The following is a 17,475-nucleotide window of genomic DNA, read 5'->3' as shown; positions in this document are numbered from 1 at the left end:
CAGCGGAGATGTGCCGAGGAGGACCATTTCCCCTTGGCATGGTGGAGTCTTGACCTGCAAACAGAGGTGGACAGTAACAAAGTACATTTACTTGAGTACTGTACTTAAGTACACCTTTTGAGTATCTGTACTTGAGTATCATTTTTTCTGGAAACTTTTTACTTTAACTTCACTACATTTGAAAGACAAATATTGTACTTTTTACTCCACTACAATTCTGTCAAGGTCCTTGAGTAGAAAGTAACATCAGTCAGTGGATGATTTTGGTTGCAGGGGTTGCATTTTGGTTGAAAATGAAAGTCGGTTGACGTCAGAACCCGACTGATGTTGGTTTCTGACGTCAACCCGATTTTCATTTTCAGCCACAATACAGCGTCTGTCCAACGTTGGAGATCAACGTCAATCTGACATTGGATTCTGACATAAACCTGATTTTCATTTTCAACGTTGGGTTTGGTCTTCTAAATGCGAATTTTGTCACTTTTTTGGAGCACACTAGCTTATAGATAACAGTAAGGCTAACATTCATACTAAAAGCCAAAAAACTTTAAATAGGCAATATTTGAGGGAACAGCCATTTTGGGTGTCTGAAACCATTGTGGACGTTATTGAGTGACTTATTCAATCTCACATTCAATCTCACATTCAATCCCACTACTGAACTGTGTTCTAGAAATAAATGTGATATTGATATTAGTGCAGGCATAGATTCAGAGGCATAAGGTATTATAAGTATTACACACAACAATGCAACAATAATAAAACAATGCATTGACATTTACTTTTTACTTTTGATACTTAAGTACTTTTAAAAACGAGTACTTCTGTACTTTTACTTAAGTAAAAATAGGTCTTTACAACTTTTACTTGTAACGGAGTAATATTTGACCAGTAGTATCTATACTTTCACTCAAGTAAGGAAGTTGTGTAGTACTTCGTCCACCTCTGCCTGCAAAACACACACACATGCTGTATGAAACGGTGTATTTGTACACTCGTAAACTCTGATGTGCTATGTGACATCACTCACTGTTAGGATGTTGTGACATTACAAGGCTATTTCAATGACACACTCCACAAGATAATACATCTCGGATATCTCAGCTTAAAAGTGACTGAAACCTTCCGTTCGTCTCAGTATTATAAGGCTGATCTGAACAACAAAAGATAAAAAAAAAAAAGAAGTAATTACTCAACGAGTTAGTAATTCGGTTGCCCGTTCCTGATTTTAATGTACAAAGCAGCAGTCAGTAGGCTACACTATGTTATATACACTTTGAAGTATTATTGCAGTACATCATATTAGCTAAGAACTGAACAAAAAAAGCTAAATTTTTTATTTTTTTAAAGCGTTTTCTTTTAACACTCAAAGTGTTTCGTTCTTCATTATAATTATAGTAAATGTCACTACTTCAGCACAGAAGCCGTAGGGGTTGGGGTGCCACTTTTGCTTTATTGTGAACGTACTTGGTTACTTACGTAACCTCGGTTCCCTTAGAGATAAGGGAACGAGTACTGCGTTGCAAACGCTGTGGGAAAACTCCTTTTCTCGAGAATATTGAAGCCTTTATTTTAAAACGCATTGCTGCAGCATAAGCGAGAGCATCAGGCTCGCGCGAGCTAACTGATAGGCTATGCTGCATGCAACTGCACGAACCAATGGCGAGAGAGCAGAGGCGCACGAACCAATCAGAGAGCTTGGCGCCCTGCCATACTCGAGCGCGCCAGATAGGGCGTGGCAGAAGAGTATAAATACAGAGAAATCTCGCCATAAAACAGGTCTAATCGACTGAACGAAAATACCTGATGTTCGAGGATAGCACGGCAGGGCAACGCAGTACTCGTTCCCTTATCTCTAAGGGAACCGAGGTTACGTAAGTAACCAAGTACGTTCCCTTACGAGAACGTTCTCTCGTACTGCGTTGCAAACGCTGTGGGAACACTTTTTAAAACGCCGTGCTAAGTCTCGTGGCTACTCTAATCCAGGAATTTCCGGGATAGAAAGTAGCCAGAATACCACAGACCAGAACATCGGGTCTAAAGATACTTGGTGTGTACATAGGCTAGGGCGAAAGGGGCCAGCCCATGTAAAGTTCCCATACAACTTAGAAATTTAACCCGGATCGGAGAGCCGAGGTTAGATTGAGAGAACCCGTGCTTGTAAAGCAGGGACCTCTAAGTTATAAAATCTCGCAAATGTGGACGGAGCTGACCAGCCTGCCGCCGCACAAATGTCTTCAATAGAGACACCACTAGTCCAAGCCCACGAGGAGGCGATGCCTCTCGTGGAGTGAGCTCTGACACCCATGGGGCAAGGAAGGCCCAGTGAGGTGTATGCTAAAGCAATAGCATCAACTATCCATCTGGATAGCGTGAGTTTCGTGACCGGCAACCCTTTGGTTCGGCCCCCGAAACAGACAAAGAGCTGTTCGGACTGCCTAAACGAGGCCGAACGCTCCAAGTATAATCTCAACGCTCTAACAGGGCAGAGCGTATGAGCATCACTGTCTTCTCCCGAAACTGGGAGGGCCGACAGCGAAATTACCTGCGCTCTGAACGGAGTAGAGAGCACCTTAGGCACGTAACCGTGTTTTGGCTTCAAAAGGACTTTAGAGTCGTTGGGGCCAAACTCAAGACAGGAAGCGCTTATGGAAAGCGCATGTAAGTCCCCTACTCTTTTGACTGACGCCAGTGCCAGTAACAGAGCAGTTTTCAGGGAAAGGGACTTTAGGTCCGTGGACCCCAAGGGTTCAAAGGGGGGTCCCTTGAGGGCCCGTAGAACCAGAGAAAGATCCCAGGCCGGCACTGAGGGAGGCCGAGGCGGGTTGAGCCTCCTGGCTCCTTTAAGGAAGCGAACAATAAGGTCGCATTTTCCCAGAGAAGAGCCAGCCACCAAAACGTGAAAAGCCGCGATGGCTGCCACGTACACTTTGAGTGTGGACGGGGAACGTCCCGCGTCCAACAGCTCCTGGAGAAAGGAAAGAACCAACGGTACTTCACAAGAGTGAGGGTCGAGGTTTCGAGCCTGACACCAGCTGGAAAACACTGACCATTTAAGGTGGTAGAGACGTCTAGTAGACGGAGCTCTAGCCTCCAGAATAGTATTCAGGACGCCCTCTGGGAGGTCCTGGGGTAGCCGTTGAGCGGCCAGGCATGAAGGGCCCACAAGTCGGGACGGGGGTGCCATATCCTTCTGTTCGCTTGAGCCAATAAGTCGCTCCTCAGAGGAATTGGCCAAGGGTCTGAAACTGACAGCTGCATCAGCTCTGGGAACCAAGATTGGGACCGCCAGAGAGGAGCTATCAAGAGGATCGCACACCCCGTGTTCCTGATCCGTTCGATGACCTGAGGCAGCATCGAGACCGGAGGAAACGCGTAAAGGGGACGATTGGGCCAGTCGTGGGCCAGCGCGTCCTTTTTCTTCGAAAAGAAGATTGGGCAGTGACAGTTGTCTTCTGAGGCGAAGAGGTCTACCTCTGCCTGTCCGAAGATTTCCCATAATAGGAGAACTGTCTGGGGGTGGAGAGACCATTCCTCTGGGGGAACGTTGCCCCGAGAGAGCATGTCTGCTCCTGTATTCAACGTGCCCGGCACGTGAGCTGCTCTGAGCGAGCGCAGATTGGTCTGAGCCCAAAGTAGCAGCTGGGTAGCTATGGCGAGCAGATTGCGGGATCTGAGACCGCCCTGGCGATTTATGTAGGACACCACTGACATGTTGTCCGTCCGGACCAAGATATGGTGTCCTGCCAGGTGTGGAAGGAAGGTTTTTAGGGCCAGAAAAACTGCTCTCATCTCGAGGCAGTTTATGTGTAGGCGTTTCTCCGAGCTCGACCAGAGGCCGGAGGCAGGCCTGCCCTCGTACAGGGCTCCCCAACCTGAGTTGGAGGCATCTGTCGAAATGACCCTCCTTTCTGAGACCACTCCCATGCTCACGCCCTGCTGATACCAGCTGGCGTTCATCCAAGGGGCCAGTGCTAGAATGCAATGCTGGTCCACCCTGATGTTCAGGATACCTGTACGCCAAGCGTGAGGGGGTACCCGAGGTGCTAGCCACAGCTGAAGAGGACGCATGCGCAGTAGACCTAGTTGGAGTACTGAAGCTGCCGAAGCCATAAGGCCCAAAATCCTCTGATACGTTCGAAGGGGTACATGAGTGCCCTTCGTGAACGACGCGGCGAGCTGTTGGATTGAGAGAGCGCGGGTAGAAGTGGGCCACGCTCTCATAAGTACGGAGTCTAGAACTGTTCCCAGGAACGTGATACGCTGACTGGGGGACAGAATACTCTTGGAGAAGTTCACCCTGAGCCCCAGGCATTCTAAATGACTGAGAAGCCAGGCTTTGTGAGTATTGGACTCCGCCTCTGACTGAGTCAAAATGAGCCAGTCGTCGAGGTAGTTCAGGATGCGCATTCCCCGCTGTCTCAGGGGGGAGAGAGCTGCATCCATGCATTTCGTGAACGTACGAGGTGCCAGTGCCAGTCCAAAAGGTAGAACTGTGTACTGGTATGTCTGCCCCTCGAAGGCGAATCTCAAGAATGGCCTGTGGTGGGGGTTCACTTGGATGTGAAAGTACGCGTCTTTTAGATCCACTGAAAAGAACCAATCGCCTGGGCGAATTTGCGCCAGGATGTGTTTGGTTGTAAGCATTCTGAACGGCCGTGTCATGAGGGCTTTGTTCAGATGCCTGAGATCTAAAATGGGTCTTAAGCCGCCGTCCTTCTTCGGAACGAGGAAGTAACGGCTGTAAAACCCTGACTCGCTTAGTGCAGCGGGAACTCTCTCGATAGCCCCCTTTGCCAGCAGACCCTGTACTTCGGTGCGGAGGACATGAACTAGTGTGCTCCTTACTGAAGTTTGAATAACCGCTCGAAAGCGTGGTGGTCTGCGGGAGAACTGAAGCGAGTAACCGCGCTTTATGATGTTCATTACCCACTCTGAGACTCCGGGTATGGCCTGCCATGCCAGAGCCCGATGAACCAGAGGTATGATCATATCTGAAGACTGAGCGCCCGGAGACGGGGGCTCGACTAGACATGAAAGTGAAATTTTGCTCGATTTGTGCTTTTTGTGGGTCGCTGTTAAAACAGCGTTTGTGTGCAGAGGTGCATGACAGATAGCAGGCCCTATTTCTGCATTTAAAACTACTCCAGCCGCCTGAACTGAAGAGGGGGCTGTGAGCAGTGTTCGAGCGATCTTCGGGGCTGGTCCGGCCGCGGCGGGACATGAACCCCTCTTTCTGCCGGTTAGGACGGCTTCTTCGGCTCGAGGTCGAGCGTGAGCTTCGGTCTGGGTCCCTGGCGCTTAGGGAAAGGGTAACGTTTCGCTGGCTTTAAGCGCTGACCGGTCTCAGCCGCTGGGCGGGGCTGATGAACCTGAGGAACTGACTTCTCTGGCCGCGGCGCGCTCTTGGGACGCCGTGAAGCCGAGCTGGAGCGTTTGGGGAGAAAGTGCTTCATAGCACTAGAAGCCTTCTGTGCTTCGGTGAAGCGCTCCGCGAAGCCGCTGACAGATGGGCCGAAGAGACCAGATGTGGAGATCGGAGAGTCTAAGAAGGCGGTTCTATCTGCGTCCTTGATCTCCGTCAAGTTAAGCCACAGGTGGCGCTCAAGCACAATCAAACTGGCCATGCTGCGGCCGAGAGCTTGAGCGGTGGTCTTCGTGGCCCGAAGCGCCAAGTCTGAAGCGCTACGGAGGTCTTTCAGGGTGTCCGGGAAAGGGCCTGACTCATCCATGGAGCGGAGGAGTTTGGCCTGGAACGCCTGAAGTGTGGCCATGGCGTGAATCCCCGAGGCAGCTTGGCCAGCGGTGGCGTAGGCACGGGCGGCCAAAGCTGAAGTGGCCCTGCAGGGCTTAGACGGCAGCGTCATCTTAGACCTCCAACTGCCTGCAGTGGGAGGACATAAATGGACGGCGACCGCTTCTTCGATGGGGGGAAGAGACACGTAGCCCTTCTCTTCAGCGCCGTCGACAGAGGAGAGGGTGTGAGAAGCGGAAGTGCGCGTTCGCGCTGAAAAGGGCGCGCGCCAGCTTTTAGTGAGCTCCTCGTGGACCTCCGGCAGAAAAGGAGCGGCGAGTCCTAGTTCGTCGACAGCGCGAGACATGACACGGAAAAGTTCGGCGTCGATGTTCGCACGTGTGTCAGGACGATCGCTCAGAGAAGAGGGGGCGGGGTCCACAGAGCCCGACCATTCCTCGCTCTCGGATGCCGCCACAGAAACAGCGTCATCCTCATCCGCCGATCCGCCAAAAGAAACGAGTCCCGCCGCTTCGAGAGAGGGGCGTTGGTCGCTTCTCACGAACAGAACCGGGGATTGGGAGGCGGGTGAAGCACGCGGGGAGAGACCCGGCGTGAGCTCTTCAACCTCACCGCTTTCGGGGATCCTCTGATCTCGTCGCTTCTTCCTACGGGGCTCGTGGGGCGCCGAAGACGGAAGTGAAGCGGGTTCGCCCTCTGAAGTAGCGAGGGCGAGACGTGACCGGAGAACCGCCATGGTCATGCTGTCGCAGTGTGGACAGCCGCCTTTAGTGAGCGCTGCCTCGGTGTGCTCAGGACCGAGACAGACCGCGCACAGTGTGTGTCTGTCAGACACATGCAGGGAAACCCCGCAGGACTCGCAAACAGACATTTGAAACAACGCTGTTCGCGCGCTGTGAAAACAGCGGTATGCTCTTTTAGATAGTGCAAAAAGGATACTCGTCGGATGCCACAGGGAAACGCTCAGCCGGCGATCTGCGAGGATGATCTGCCAAAACCTGAAGCTGTTCCGCTGAAGGGCTTCTCAACGACGAGCGGCTTCTCTCTGGAGATTTCAGCGAAGAGGTGAGTCTCGAAGCTGAAGGAGATTAGATCTGTTTTATGGCGAGATTTCTCTGTATTTATACTCTTCTGCCACGCCCTATCTGGCGCGCTCGAGTATGGCAGGGCGCCAAGCTCTCTGATTGGTTCGTGCGCCTCTGCTCTCTCGCCATTGGTTCGTGCAGTTGCATGCAGCATAGCCTATCAGTTAGCTCGCGCGAGCCTGATGCTCTCGCTTATGCTGCAGCAATGCGTTTTAAAATAAAGGCTTCAATATTCTCGAGAAAAGGAGTTTTCCCACAGCGTTTGCAACGCAGTACGAGAGAACGTTCTCGTAAGGGAACATACGTTTTCTCCTGTTTTTGGCTAGTAAGGGAGTCAGTTCAGTCTGTATTTTTGTTTTCTTTTTCTTTGATAGGATACTAAGTTTTCTCTAAAAAAAGGTAGATTGAATTTTGTTTGTTATTTTGGCTTTCTCAACCCTGAAGTTAATTTGCTTCTATTTGATGTCTTGTGCTGCTGTTTTCCAATTTGAACAACTTGTTTCAAAGTAATAAAAGAAAAAGAAACAAGAAGTCAGTTGTATCAGAAATTATTTATGTTATTCTCCTGGACCCTAGACCTGGGACGTAACATTATATTTAACTTTTGTAGCCGACTACGCCACCTAGAGTGAAAATTGAGACCCCAGGAACTCAATATTAGAAACAGGTTCTTTATCGGAGAAGGGAACAGTGGAAAACAACACCCAGAAATAGCAGTAGAAAAACTATTTTATTACAATACAATTGTTGGCAAGAAAGATGAATCAAATGAATAAAAACAAAGGGAAGCAAGTCTAAAGTCCAGATCTTGTTCAGCTCAGTCTCTGCTAGGCATCTGTATTACAGCTGACGTCCATTTATGCTCAGTCCCACATAGAGGCCAGTATCAGCCCGATGCTGGAACGGACGAGAGCGAGCCTGCTTTGCACAATTAATTTTAGGCTACTTGAGTGACTTTTGAATCGGCCGATATTTTAAGGAAGTTCTAGTTTTACTTTATAAATTTATAAACTGTGCCGAGAAATCAAGGCACCAATCAGAAACGTTGAGGCGGGCTTTACACATGACGATCGCTCTGATTGGTTTTAGGTCTAGCCTATCCAGAGGCATTTGAGCGACGTCCGTTGGTGAAGCGCACCAACTTTTAAATGCATTATTATATTCAAATTGCAAACACATGACAGTCTCCATGAAAGACCCACTGGCAGATGAACGTGCTACTACATTTCTCTCCGAAACGGTAGGAAATTAAATTAGATTTAATAGAGGATTTTAACTGTGACAAGATGATTGACAGGGCAGTTTACATGACGGGATGCACGCGACAGATCCGTCCGATAAAGATGACGAAGTAGTATGTCCCAAAGTTGCCTACTTTTTTGCTACACATTCAAAAGTAAATACATTTTCTTCACAAAAAGAGTACATATGGTGTAGTGTAACCATAGACTGTAAAAAAATAGAGTGTAACAGGCGAATTGGGACGCAGCATATGGCTTTACACATGACGATCTCTGATTAGTTTTAGGTCTATCCAATAATCCCTACCACATGCATCATCTTCTGCCTATTTTTCTAAACTGCTTAAACAGTGCTGCTCTGTCATCAACATGTTAAGCCCACCCTGACTTTTTTAATCATAGTTAGGACATGCAGAGCAAATTAAAATTTTCTAGTGGTATGTATTCTAGTGGACTAGTGATGGGGACGAGACCGCCTATGCCGAGTCCGAGTCAAGACCGAGTCTTTGAAGGAACAAGTCCGAGACGAGTCCGAGAAAGCAGAAATCAGTCTCGAGACCGGTCATCACTAGTCAGCTGTAATACAGATGCCTAGCAGGATTGGACTCTACAGCCACCTACGAGTCAACAATAGATGAGCTGTGCAAAGTATCGTCGTCATCGTTATCGATGGACTACCAAGATAGATAGTCATCTGCTTCCTTCCCGTTATTTTATTTCCCTGATTTACAATCCTCTCAATATAATTCTTATTTTTCACATTCAGAGAATTAAACTAGCACAACAATGAAAAAGGAATATAGCGACTCAATACAGGATCTGTAGAACATTCACATCAATGTTTTATTCACATTAAGTCAAGTCAGCTTTATGTATATAGTGCTTTTTACAATACAGATTGTATCAAAGCAGCTTCACATTGATAACATGAAAATAATACAACAAAGTTTGTTTCTAGAAGTTTGTTTCTAAATAAGGCAGATCAATAATATTGTTGAATATTAAATGTCCCCAACTAAGTGGCCCCAGTGGCAAGGAACCAAAACTCAGGTGACAGAATGGAGAAATAAACCTTGGGAGAACCCAGGCTCAGTCGGGGGCCAGTTCTCCTCTGGCCAACGAGCGAACAGTGTATGATTATGATCCAGGCAGCGTTACAGGGCAGAAGTCAGATTGGTTGTGTCGATGAGACCTTCACAGGGCTGATGAAAAAGTGACTGAAACCTTCCGTTCGTCTCAGTATTATAAGGCTGATCTGAACAACAAAAGATAAAAATAAAAAAAAAGAAGTAATTACTCACCGAGTTAGTAATTCGGTTGCTCGTTCCTTATTTTAATGTACAAAGCAGCAGTCAGTAGGCTACACTATGTTATATACACTTTGAAGTATTATTGCAGTACATCATAGCTAAGAACTGAACAAAAAAAGCTAAATTTTTTATTTTTTTAAAGCGTTTTCTTTTAACACTCAAAGTGTTTCGATCTTCATTATAATTATAGTAAATGTCACTACTTCAGCACAGAAGCCGTAGGGGTTGGGGTGCCACTTTTGCTTTATTGTGAACATACGTTTTCTCCTGTTTTTGGCTAGTAAGGGAGTCAGTTCAGTCTGTATTTTTGTTTTCTTTTTCTTTGATAGGATACTAAGTTTTCTCTAAAAAAAGGTAGATTGAATTTTGTTTGTTATTTTGGCTTTCTCAACCCTGAAGTTAATTTGCTTCTATTTGATGTCTTGTGCTGCTGTTTTCCAATTTGAACAACTTGTTTCAAAGTAATAAAAGAAAAAGAAACAAGAAGTCAGTTGTATCAGAAATTATTTATGTTATTCTCCTGGACCCTAGACCTGGGACGTAACATTATATTTAACTTTTGTAGCCGACTACGCCACCTAGAGTGAAAACTGAGACCCCAGGAACTCAATATTAGAAACAGGTTCTTTATCGGAGAAGGGAACAGTGGAAAACAACACCCAGAAATAGCAGTAGAAAAACTATTTTATTACAATAAAATTGTTGGCAAGAAAGATGAATCAAATGAATAAAAACAAAGGGAAGCAAGTCTAAAGTCCAGATCTTGTTCAGCTCAGTCTCTGCTAGGCATCTGTATTACAGCTGACGTCCATTTATGCTCAGTCCCACTAGAGGCCAGTATCAGCCCGATGCTGGAACGGACGAGAGCGAGCCTGCTTTGCACAATTAATTTTAGGCTACTTGAGTGACTTTTGAATCGGCCGATATTTTAAGGAAGTTCTAGTTTTACTTTATAAATTTATAAACTGTGCCGAGAAATCAAGGCACCAATCAGAAACGTTGAGGCGGGCTTTACACATGACGATCGCTCTGATTGGTTTTAGGTCTAGCCTATCCAGAGGCATTTGAGCGACGCCTGTTGGTGAAGCGCACCAACTTTTAAATGCATTATTATATTCAAATTGCAAACACATGACAGTCTCCATGAAAGACCCACTGGCAGATGAACGTGCTACTACATTTCTCTCCGAAACGGTAGGAAATTAAATTAGATTTAATAGAGGATTTTAACTGTGACAAGATGATTGACAGGGCAGTTTACATGACGGGATGCACGCGACGGATCCGTCCGATAAAGATGACGAAGTAGTATGTCCCAAAGTTGCCTACTTTTTTGCTACACATTCAAAAGTAAATACATTTTCTTCACAAAAAGAGTACATATGGTGTAGTGTAACCATAGACTGTAAAAAAATAGAGTGTAACATAGGCGAATTGGGACGCAGCATATGGCTTTACACATGACGATCTCTGATTGGTTTTAGGAGTTTTAGGTCTATCCAATAATCCCTACCACATGCATCATCTTCTGCCTATTTTTCTAAACTGCTTAAACAGTGCTGCTCTGTCATCAACATGTTAAGCCCACCCAGACTTTTTTAATCATAGTTAGGACATGCAGAGCAAATTAAAATTTTCTAGTGGTATGTATTCTAGTGGACTAGTGATGGGGACGAGACCGCCTATGCCGAGTCGGAGTCAAGACCGAGTCTTTGAAGGGTCGAGTCCGAGTCAAGACCGAGTCTTTGAAGGAACAAGTCCGAGACGAGTCCGAGAAAGCAGAAATCAGTCTCGAGACCGGTCATCACTAGTCAGCTGTAATACAGATGCCTAGCAGGATTGGACTCTACAGCCACCTACGAGTCAACAATAGATGAGCTGTGCAAAGTATCGTCGTCATCGTTATCGATGGACTACCCAGATAGATAGTCATCTGCTTCCTTCCCGTTATTTTATTTCCCTGATTTACAATCCTCTCAATATAATTCTTATTTTTCACATTCAGAGAATTAAACTAGCACAACAATGAAAAAGGAATATAGCGACTCAATACAGGATCTGTAGAACATTCACATCAATGTTTTATTCACATTAAGTCAGCTTTATGTATATAGCGCTTTTTACAATACAGATTGTATCAAAGCAGCTTCACATTGATAACATGAAAATAATACAACAAAGTTTGTTTCTAGAAGTTTGTTTCTAAATAAGGCAGATCAATAATATTGTTGAATATTAAATGTCCCCAACTAAGTGGCCCCAGTGGCAAGGAACCAAAACTCAGGTGACAGAATGGAGAAATAAACCTTGGGAGAACCCAGGCTCAGTCGGGGGCCAGTTCTCCTCTGGCCAACGAGCGAACAGTGTATGATTATGATCCAGGCAGCGTTACAGGGCAGAAGTCAGATTGGTTGTGTCGATGAGACCTTCACAGGGCTGATGAAAAAGTGACTGAAACCTTCCGTTCGTCTCAGTATTATAAGGCTGATCTGAACAACAAAAGATTTTAAAAAAAGTAATTACTCAACGAGTTAGTAATTCGGTTGCCCGTTCTTGATTTTAAAGTACAAAGCAGCAGTCAGTGTATAGTGTATATTATATACACTTTGAAGTATTATATATTTAATATTGCAGTACATCATATTAGCTAAGAAATGAACAAAAAAAGCTAAATTTGTCTAAATTTGCCTCATATCCTTCAATTCTGGCCCAGTTCTTGCTGGGTCCTCAGCCCAAAAACTGGCCCACACACTGAAAACGGACCGGCCCAGATGTGGCTTACACCCTGTAAAATGACTCTTACTTAAAGGTGCCTTGTGTAAAAATAAATAAATTCATACTCCACATTCCATACCAGATGGGGGCAGTATACCTCCAGAAAGTGAGTTGGTCTACTCTAGAGTATGAATATCTTCAAGCTACTCCCCTTCACCTTTACCAGTGAATATGTTCATATTCGTTTTGTTCATATTACATTTTTATTGTTAGTTTGAATTACATTAATTTGACAGACAGCATTCGCTGATGTTGACCAAGCTAGCGCCAACGTAACCAGAGCTGCCAACTCTCACGCATTCACCGTGAGACACACGCAAACACTTTTCACATGCTCTCACGCCACACATCAATTTTCTCATGCACAGAAAAATCGCGAAGCAAAGAGGACACGGAGACCGACAGACTAGACAGAGCAGGTTAGTTATTATATAAAAAAAATCTCAGCTCTCAGATTCTGTCAATTTTATTACGCAATTCAAACAATAAATACCGTTTTGGCGCTTGTAAATGTTACACGACAGATCCCTAGCGCATGTGAACCGATCATCTCTACTAGCTAATAGTAAAAAAATCACGAACACTGAAAGATACAGTAACGTTAGGCTACAACTTACCAAAATGTATTCCTCATACATAATAAACCAATAGACCAATCAGTGTTTTTTATCAGCGTGAAGAGGTCAATAACACAGCTGGAGAACAATTATGTCAGATTTACCTCAGGAAAGCCATTTAATATAGCTACATAATATAGGTCACGTAGTTGGCAAGAAAAAAATAGCAATAGAGATTGTGCTATGTGTACTATATTACAATACTGTATTTTATGAACGTTATATACGTTTATCGAACAGCCTTCGATACATTTCTATGTTATAACTTCCCGAAAATCTACACAAACATATAAAACAAACTTCTAACGAAATACTAACAGCATCTTACTTACCAATCCAAACGAAATGTTGCAAGTTCGAAGTCAAACCTCATTTTTTTCATGTCCATTAGTTGTCTCCAGCGATGGAAAGCAGTGCCAATGTTTACTCTGGTTCTGTTCCTTTTTTATCAGATTTTATTTGAATGTAGTAGTGGGCTGTAGGCTACTTTCCACACGATTGACATCAGGTTCAAGTACGCCCACAAGCCGTGCGAGTTATTCGTGTATTGCATGTTTGACTGGTGGTTATGTTGCCGGCATACCGCCTCCCATGGCCGAAACTGGTATTACGACACCTGTCGGGCCGTGGCTAGTAATGCTAATGCTAATTCAGGTTGATATCTCTGCAGCACTATAACTTGACATTTTTTTAATGACATCATCGCCCTTATTTCTTCTCATTCTTTTGATGCGTGTAGCTCATTTTTGGGATATTTTTACCTCAATTTTTACATAAGGCACCTTTAATGATATGTCCCAATAGTGTTTACATGATAATCTATAATCTTTTTTAAAACATGTTTTGATCGAAACTGTAATCACTGATGTTTATGTCAGGACTCGAAAGACAGAAGGAAACAAGAGGCAAAAGGTTTGGTGTATCCAGAAAGAGCAACATACTTGTGTGCCGTCTGACTTTCGCATTCCTTCATGGACAATGCCATGGAAGCCCGATGCCAGTTTCTTTCCCACTTCATAAAGAGAGTCAAAGGATCCTGAAAAACACACAACAGCATGAGACTGAACTGCTTGTGACTAAATATGGAATTCCAAAGCTGCCAATATTAAAAATAAATAAATGCATAAATAAATATACAAATAAATGTAAAAAAGAAAAAATAAATAAATAAATAAATAAATATACATAGAAAAGCAAAAAAAAACGAAAATAAATAATTATTTATACATTTATTTCCTTATTTATGTATATATATATTTTTTCCATATTTATTTATTTATTCTTTTATTCATTTATACATTTATTCATTTATACATTTATTTATTTATACATTTATTTATTTTTACATTTATTTATTTCTACATTTATGTATTTCTACATTTATTTATTTATTTATTCATTTATTTCTTCCTACATTTCTTCCTGCGTAGGGTAATGAGGAGGGCGTGGTTTACCTCAGACATAGCAATCGAGCTCAGAGTAAGCGAAGGCGAAGGGTTGAGGCCACAGTGACACCCTGTGGCGAAATACAATAAGTATAGCTCACTGACGTTGATACGGTCTGTGACTGCGAGGTATATAGTCAAAATCCTAAATCTTACTGTGTGACATGGATAGGCTATAGGCTACTCTTTATTCCGGACATGGCCGTAGAACATCGTTTGGTCTGGATTTGTAAAATGTCCTGGGCTAACAAACATGAAACAGGGACTCTGAAACGGAAGCGCTTGATATTTTCCATTTTTCGGTCAGAACTCACGGAAAGGAAGCTGGGCACATATAGGCTACAGTGAAGTCGACGCAAGCATATTGAAACGACCAATGCTTTTGAAACGAGACCATTGCATTTTAATGTAGCCTAATTTCCAAAAACAATACTGACAGCAACAGAAACATTTTTTTTATTCTATTAAGCGGTGGTAGTCTTTAGCCTACCTCCATAAACTCATGTCCAGGGGCAACCTTATTAAATGTATGAACGTCACGTTAATCCACAAGCTGCTGAATTTTCTGCCGTGGCATGCAAAATTTATTTTGAATGGCAGATTCTGACATGATAGCCAGGGGACTAAGCTAAGGTTTGCACGGATGAAATAGTGCACATAGAAACGTCTCCGTGGACGGCGCCGTCTTTTATTTCAACCCGTTATATTCGCTGTAGGCTATCACTGCCATAGTTTGACCAAACTCCTCGCCACAATCATTCCCTTTAAATAGACTCCATAATGGTTTGCCAGCTGATGATGATGATGATGATAACAATAGCCTATAATAATAATAATAATAATAATAATAATAATAAAAAGAAAGAAAGAAAGAAAGAATGATAATAATAATACAAATTAAAAAGTTATGTAGGCTGCTAGCTATTTTTTGTTATGTTTTTGGGCTACAGAAATTTTTACAAAATTTAACAATAAATAATTTGATTTGATCTTTGAAGTAGCCTATTAGATAGAGATAGCTTCGATATTTGATCACTATGGTTGGTTACAAAGACTTTACTATTCTGAAAATAATAACGAGATACAAACCTGTAACTATTCAATCGACTTTTCTTAAATTCAAAACAAAATATTAATGCATTCGTAATTTCCATTTCTGAATAGTTGCTATATGGTCACGCAGGTTTGCGCATTAAACTCATGGCCCCGAAAAATAGCCTATCAACAATTATGTTGTTTCCCCGAACATGACCCCTCTCTGCCAACTTTTTGAACATTTGGTCTATTTATTTATTTATTATTATTATTATTATTTAAATAACGCATAGGCCTAAATAGAAATGATCAGAAACAAATCCACAGCTGAACCGCTTCAACGTCAAGTTGTTTTTGATTCTGTGTATTTTAAGGAATCAAACGAGTGGATTGAACTCACTCATTAAGACAGTGACTTTCTGCCACCTGGTGTCTGTTTTAGTTTCATATTAAACGTAGGCCTATCACTTCATTGATTCCATCATACATATTTATGTCTTCAAAATGTAAAACACTTCATAATATTTGTATGCACTTGTAGGCTAATTGCTGTGTAAATGCATTAAGATCTCTTCTGTATTGATGGCTCTGATGAAGCTCTGGTTGGATTTTAGTGGTAGGCTAACTGCCCTACAGTCTTATCCTCTAACTGAATTTATCGATGTGGATTAACGTGACGTTCATACATTTAATAAGGTTGCCCCTGGCCTGGACATGAGTTTATGGAGGTAGGCTAAAGACCACCGCTTAATAGAATAAAAAAAATGTTTCTGTTGCTGTCAGTATTGTTTTTGGAAATTAGGCTACATTAAAATGCAATGGTCTCGTTTCAAAAGCATTGGTCAATATGCTTGCGTCGACTTCACTGTAGCCTATATGTGCCCAGCTTCCTTTCCGTGAGTTCTGACCGAAAAATGGAAAATATCAAGCGCTTCCGTTTCAGAGTCCCTGTTTCATGTTTGTTAGCCCAGGACATTTTACAAATCCAGACCAAACGATGTTCTACGGCCATGTCCGGAATAAAGAGTAGCCTATAGCCTATCCATGTCACACAGTAAGATTTAGGATTTTGACTATATACCTCGCAGTCACAGACCGTATCAACGTCAGTGAGCTATACTTATTGTATTTCGCCACAGGGTGTCACTGTGGCCTCAACCCTTCGCCTTCGCTTACTCTGAGCTCGATTGCTATGTCTGAGGTAAACCACGCCCTCCTCATTACCCTACGCAGGAAGAAATGTAGGAAGAAATAAATGAAGAAATAAATAAATGTAGAAATACATAAATGTAGAAATAAATAAATGTAAAAATAAATAAAAGAATAAATAAATAAATATGGAAAAAAATAAATATATACATAAATAAGGAAATAAATGTATAAATAATTATTTATTTTCGTTTTTTTGCTTTTCTATGTATATTTATTTATATATATATATTTTTTTTACATTTATTTGTATATTTATTTATGTATTTATTTATTTTTAATATTGGCAGCTTTGGAATTCCATAACTAAACACACCTGTGTAGATCAGGCGAGGAACCAACCAGTGTGAAGATTACAAATAAAATCAGTAAACGGGCTGAAATTGACACATGAATAATTAGCAGGTTTTGCATTTAAGTTCATGTTCCTTCTCAGCCAATCTCCAAGAAAACTAGAGAGATTACAAGCACAGTCCTGATATACTGTGTTACATAGAAGTCACACAGTTATTATCTTCTATTTAATATCTGTATTTGTCCATTTCTATTCTTCCTTTTTTAGCTTTTTCTAAAATGAAGAAAAATGAATAGCAAATTATTAGAAACATCTCTGTGAATGCACCAACTAATCAATACAACTAAAGATGAAAATAGTACAACAAATATCATGTTCAGATTTTTAAGCAGTTAATGTCAAATCATATTTATCACCGAAAGTAATAACAAAAAGAATAGAAAATAACAGATGGTAGAAATAACATGAACCAACGTAATAATGACTCACTGTCATCTAAACTGGAGAGATCTGGCACAGCGGCAGCTCTTGATCCTGGAAGGACCTGGGACACACAGACTCCAGACCTTCTAGACCTGGCCTGGCACACACACCAACTCAGGATCTGCGTCCGGCGTTTGCTTGATCCTGGAAGGACCTGGAACACACAGAGACTCCCGCGGCCCGGGTCGGGCCGATATTTCCCGCCACTATCCTCGGGCCGGGGCG

At 43.0% G+C, this 17,475-nt stretch overlaps 1 long non-coding RNA gene across 1 annotated transcript; it reads right to left on the bottom strand.

The window, feature by feature from the left end:
- Nucleotides 1–11,588: 11,588 nt before the first annotated feature.
- On the bottom strand, nucleotides 11,589–17,278 carry LOC311083165. Its single transcript, XR_014606215.1, has 3 exons — nucleotides 17,257–17,278; nucleotides 13,725–13,819; nucleotides 11,589–11,880 (listed from the first exon to the last, which is right to left on the bottom strand). It is a non-coding gene; the product is annotated as an uncharacterized lncRNA (long non-coding RNA).
- Nucleotides 17,279–17,475: the final 197 nt, after the last annotated feature.

Source organism: Abramis brama (genome assembly GCF_963993115.1).
Source record: "Abramis brama genome assembly, chromosome: 5".
Taxonomy (NCBI): Eukaryota; Metazoa; Chordata; class Actinopteri; order Cypriniformes; family Leuciscidae; genus Abramis; species Abramis brama.
The sequence above is the reverse complement of the archived record's forward strand: the minus strand, read 5'-3'. Positions and strand labels throughout refer to the sequence as shown.